The sequence below is a fragment of the Ornithodoros turicata genome, chromosome 8, assembly GCF_037126465.1.
Source record: "Ornithodoros turicata isolate Travis chromosome 8, ASM3712646v1, whole genome shotgun sequence".
In the NCBI taxonomy this organism is placed as follows: domain Eukaryota; kingdom Metazoa; phylum Arthropoda; class Arachnida; order Ixodida; family Argasidae; genus Ornithodoros; species Ornithodoros turicata.
This window is the reverse complement of record NC_088208.1, coordinates 28,985,580-28,991,602: the sequence shown is the minus strand read 5'-3', so window position 1 is coordinate 28,991,602 and position 6,023 is coordinate 28,985,580. Positions and strand designations below refer to the sequence as shown.

The 6,023-nt window shown below is 44.5% G+C and overlaps 1 long non-coding RNA gene across 2 annotated transcripts in view; it reads right to left on the bottom strand.

Moving 5' to 3' along the window:
• Positions 1-1,416: 1,416 nt before the first annotated feature.
• Positions 1,417-6,023, bottom strand: part of LOC135366881 (uncharacterized) — a 48,042-nt gene continuing 43,435 nt past the window's right edge. For both annotated transcript variants that reach the window (XR_010414305.1, XR_010414304.1), the window contains exon 3: positions 1,417-1,515. This is a non-coding gene — a long non-coding RNA (uncharacterized LOC135366881). The remainder of the gene's footprint in view (positions 1,516-6,023) is intronic.

Genomic DNA, 6,023 nt, shown 5'->3' with positions numbered 1-6,023 from the left:
TTTTTTTTCTTCTTAGATTTTCAAACTCTTTCAAAGAAAGGATTCGAAAGATTCGAGATTCGTAAGATTCGTGGATTCGCAGAACCTTCCTTGGATTTGGATCAGGATTCGGATTGGCAAAATTCTCGATTCGTCTCATCTCTAGAAAATACACACACACACACACACACACATGTGCATATACTCTCACGATCCATAATCCCGCGATAGGTTGTTTTCATATCGCCCCAACGTTTTATCGCTCATGATAAAGGTTTCATGCACATGTCGCGGCAAGCAAGCGCGCTGAAGCCCTGGTGCCACCATTAGGAAACAAGGAAGGCCGCACATAAAAGTGACACAACTTATGTAATTAAGACCTATCGTAACCTGGTGGTCGCTTACACGAGGGTACGCCGCGTTGGCTATCACCACTCGCCGTAATCACAGTATCGTTTCCTCCAGGCATTGCCCCCTTGTCATTTGACACAACGAGATCTCTGCCATACAGGAGAAATTATTCCTCGCGGCTGCTAAGATTATAGCTCCAAGACACGCTGTGCCAGCAATCCGCGCTGCTATTATATCTCATTGGAGTGATAGATGTGCAGAACTGTTCCGTGAGAAAGTCGGAAAAGAATGTAAGAGCACCAACAAGAAAAAAAAAAGAAAGAAAGAAAGAAAGAAAGAAAGAAAAATACTGGAACATGTACTTCAGATCATGCACGTGGATGACAGTTACATCATGGAAGGGGATGGGGGGAAGACTCTGCACCGTGGATACACTCAAAGAAAATAGGGTGGGGCGAGCTTTTTATTTCAATCATCATCATCATCATCATCATCAGGGTGGGGCAGTTACACCTTTAGGAGGCAATAGTTGTCGCATATGTTGTGCCTATAGCAGGTTGCAAAGTTCTGCCTGCTACCTCACTCTCAAAACAGAACTTCACCGCATAGCACGTTGTCCGCAAACCATTGATAGGGTGATAGGGCTACCGGTTCTGATTCGGTGAGCAAATGGGGCGTATACGATTTGTGGCAATTTGGATATATGATAATTTCTTTTACCACACTTTTACACCCTTTATCGGACGCTATGTTGACCTAAGTGGTGGGTATAGAAGTATAACTGCGCGTGGTGCAACGCTCTAAGATGAAAAGAGTACTAATTCAGAGTAATTTATTAGGGACTTGGAGTTGAGAGTAATTTAAAAGAGTAATTTGGTAAGCAATTCCATTTGGGGACGAATTGCATTAGTCCCTTTTGCGACTAAGTGCAGGGAAGCATATGCGAAGTTCCGGGACTATTTGCAGTGTTCAAGAGTAAATTTCAGAGCCAAGGGACTAAGTCCGAAGTAACTGTACTCTAGAAGCTGTGACGTATCTCGATGTGTCTTTCGCTCTGCGACATCCCGTTCCTAAGCTTGTGGTCGCATCTTTCAAGGTACAAGACGAGGAGGCTTATAGGAGGCTTATTGATGCGGAAGACAATAATATCTACATCACCTTCATGTCATCTTGTTGCCCGTGAACCTGAGTGAGGAGGAAAAAATGTCAGCAACAAAACAATATAATGCATATATATAATATAATATATATCATTATATATCGCATATCGCTTCTCAGGCTCTTCAACAGGGACGACAGATTTGAATGATGATTGGCTCCAATTGTGCTATTATCTTGCATTTCCCAGAGAACGTCTAATTAACAAGTTTATTAATTAATTATAGCGAATTGGCTGTCCAGCAGTTAATAACGCTTTCCGACAGGACTCTCGCCCGTCCGCATAACCTGCCTGCACCAGAGAAGAACCACACCAAAGCTCATTAAACCGAACTCCCTTCAGCGAAAGAGGTTAGGTGGGCTTCGATTAAATCAATTATGTAACAACTCGAAAGTACTTCTTCACGATCAACACATTAAAACCCTCCAAACGGCTCAAAAGCATCAGCTTAATACTCATACCAAACTCAGAGCACTCCACCACAGCGGGCGCCTTTGAGGTCGACCAACTCTTGCAGAGGTGGTAATAATTGATGGGCACACCGTGCGTTCCTCGTTTCTTTGTTTTGTTACCGAGATATGTATATGTTGGGCACAGCGCGAGGTGACCCAGATATTCGAATGTCTCTCCTGCTTTCGATTTCTTCGCCGCTGCCGCAGGTACACCTCGCGCGCGACTTCCGCGGGCTCCGGCGACCCTCCAGTGATGCTTCGGGCGAACGCGACATCCATTTTTCCACGTTGGTTTTCCTCGTAGCGTGAGTGCTGACATTAAATACGTAGCGGCTGGAAGCGTGTCACGCTACGATCAGCGGTCTGCGGTAACAAGCATGCATTCGCACGGAGGGGTCAAAATATTGTAGTGCGTTACATCCTTAGAAGAAGTCACTTTATGCGTGGCCACGATTATTAGCGAGTGACAGATACAATCCGGTAGTCAGGTGGAGTGTCACAAAGGCGGTGCTCCGCTTTCTGCGTGACACGGGCCTCCTGGGTTCCCTGTGAACCAGGTTTATTTTTATTTATTTATTTTTTATCATTTCTTACTCTTTTTTGTTTAGGGAATGGCGCCGGCGTGCTGCAGGGCTGACCTTTCCCCCTTTATCTTTGTTTTTTTTCTGCCCAATAAATTCCTCCCCGGTAGTCTGAAAATATGAGAGAGAGAGAGAGAGAGAGAAATGTGGGAGGCAGGGATATGTGTTTATTCGAAGAAAAAGGAAATCTCGAACGCAAGGTCGACTTGTTATCCGATTGAAAACCAGAGAACAAAATTACAAGAAAGAAAAAATACTTTTAGAAGTAATTGAGTTACAATGACAACTACATGCTCATGAAAATGATTAGGATACAATTGGAAAGTCACAATTGTGTCGGACCAGCTCCCGTGGCATTGTGCTTAGGATGATGGCTTTCGACGCCGAGACTGGGATACTGAGTTATTACCGGATTGCCATTTCGATAAGTGTGTTTGAGGTATAACGTTATTCTTCTTCCCCGAGGAAGGCAGCAGAATATGGAGGTATTTATGGAAAGGACTTGTTGCACAACTGGTGGAGTACAGTGACTAGAAATCTATGCAGACTAGAAACACGAGAACATGCCTGGACTGACCTGCAAAAGCATGACAGAAATGAGGTGAATGCCTTAAAAATGTCACAGAAAGACCGTGAAGAATGGCCTTTCTTAACACACTCAGGGAATGCTGGTTGTGTCTATACAGCTTGCAATGCTCATTAGCATTCAAAAACCGACCATTCTAAAGGTTCTTATCCGTCTTTCGTGAATGAGTAAAAATCGCACACACCATGAGAACGATCGCAAATCGCGTGCAAGGTAAATTCCAAGAGTACCTTACGTGCCTAACAAAATGACTCGAAAAAGTAACTCCCTTAGTTACATTTAAGTAGTATTGAATGTCATATCGGAAGTAAAAAACAAACAAACTACGGAACATGTAATTAATTACAGTAATTGGGTTACCCGTCATCAATTACTTTACGGGCCTGCAAATTGTCGAATTCCACGTCATATGTAGGTCACGTGCGACACTGCACGAACGTAATGCTTCACGGCGACGGCGAAACGACATCATTTTATTTAAGGACACTAATCTGCTTAATGATAGAGCGAAATGCAGGACGTCTAGCCCCCTGGCGTTACGGTGAGGTATCGTTGACGATCGGGCAATTAACGAACCATAGTTTCACAATGCCACGGACGACTGCGAGGAGCGGTCACCTGGAAGTGGCCTTAAGATCGAGTGGAAAGATACAAGGCGAAAGCTCTCCGTGGACGGGAGATATGCAGCGCTCAATCGACGTAAGCGTACAATGCTTTGTAGGGCACGGTCTTAATCGTAAGGAGGGTCCCTGCTGCGTCTCGTGGAGGCACGACCTTGCAACTTTGGGCTGTAGCTCATAGGTTGTGGGTAGTTTTAATTGTATGCCGCTCGGGAAGCCGTGATGTGTGGAGATTGTTAATTATTCGGCCGTGCTCACTATTCTCATTAGAGGGAGCTCCTCTTTGTAGAACAGAAAGAAAACAAAACGCAGGAGTGTTTTGAAAATTGCAAAGGCAGGAAATCGAAAGAGGCACGTTTCCTGAGTCACATCTAATAGGATTTTCCGCGATATTGTAATTGTGCCTGCACACGGAGCTGTAAGAAAAAAAAATGTGAGGACTCTTCCAAGGGCGACAGAGAGAGGTAGAGCAAAGATATACCGGGTATTTCAGTTAAATCCTCAAGCTAAATAATTCGCGAACGGGTGCACCAATCGACGAACTTTCTGTTTTTACAAGTATCTGTCCGATACGACCTACAAGCTGCGCACCGTGTGAATGAGTGGGAGGCGCTCATTATTTAAATAGAAATTCAAATGAGTTTCGTAAAAAAAACATAACTTCTAAAACAGGGCGCTGTCGGCATTAAAATGGGTACTACCCCTTTTGGGACCTTCAGTGGAAAACTTTTAAAGAAAAATCTGCCACCGAAGCGGGTCATTTGTTGCAGTAATTAATTGGTTTCGGTTTACATATTTTTGTCGCGGCTGGTCGCAGTGAGGCGCAAAAGGACGCTCTTCCACTCCCGTATCCACCAATGAGTTATGTCCTTACACCAATGAATTACGTCCTTTTGAGAAACGTCATACTTAGGGTTGGTCCTGTGGAAACCAGTGAAAAGTTCTTGTTGCACCCCATGTGATTAGACATCAAGAGAAACGACGAATGCCTTGGCAGACTGTCACAGTCTGTTCTCTTGATGTCTAATCACATGGGGTGCAACAAGAACTTTTCACTGTGTCCCCGTCCTTGTTGTAGGTCTACCAAGAAATCGTAGGATATCAACCAACTCGTACGCAAAGCAGTTCTCTTTGACGTAACCTAACCCAACGTGGTAAAAATATGAAGAAAGAAGGGCTGATGTAATTGTCCTTTATTACAATTTCTTTATCCCTTACGATTTCCACGAAAGAAGAGTGTTTCGCAGTTCGGCTTACCGAGCGTGACTTTCACTAATTCCAACAAACAACAAACGTCTCCGGGGACCTGTGTGACCCGAACCTTCAAACGACATGCTTCGAAAGCGTTGTTCCGTGGTATATGGTTGGAAGAGACTGACTGTCCAATCAATTATTGCGGTGGCTTTGCTTTCCGGGCACGGTACGGTTACCCGAAGGAAGTCAGGAGGTATTGGCGAAGACTTGGCAGTCTGGTGCAGGAAGACTCCGTTTTTCTGAATCTGTGATCACGTGCTCAATAAATCTCTTGGCAATGTTTATCGTCCATGTGTCGATATTCTGAGACCAGGTTTCAGCAAGCATCCGCGAAGGTCACTTAAATAACTACGCGCCGTCTTGCATTTCAAGTATAATCTCCAGTGCTTGGTCAGCTGTGAGAATACTTACCTTTCAAATGGAACCCGTTACGGCTTTGTGTGCATACAGAGAGAGTAAGAGAGAGAGAGAGAGTGGTTGAGAAATAGCATTTAATGGTTGTTATGTGTTTTAATACGATTAACTGTGCAGCATACCAGCTACCAACATACGCGCGACGGGTCGTTTTACCATTGCACAAATTGTTTTTACAAGTCGCCCTCTGCGACAGAGTTTTAACAGCGTGTTCCGTAAGGAAGGAAGTTCCACGGTAAGGAATGATCGCTGTTGCGATCAAAGGTCTCGCAACGTTAAATTCCGACTTGGTAATTTGATTGGCGAATGGTTTGCCATGAAGCGTAGACATAAAGGGCTGGTAAATGATAATAAGCAGAACGAGTAGAGTGGGATGAAGTCCCGGCGTTATACTATTTAAGACACGTCTTCTCCTTTTTGATCGTGATTACTCGCTCAAGTTTCAAACTGACGCGAGACCAACTTAGGCAAAGCGATCACTTCACCATCTTCACCACTACCGCCACCGCCACAGAGTATATGAAACCGTGGAGCTGCACCGAATCTCACCAAGGTACCGCAGGGCACGAAGACGTGTACACACTTGTGATCTGTTAGTGCAATGGTAAAAAGTAGAAAATCATGGTT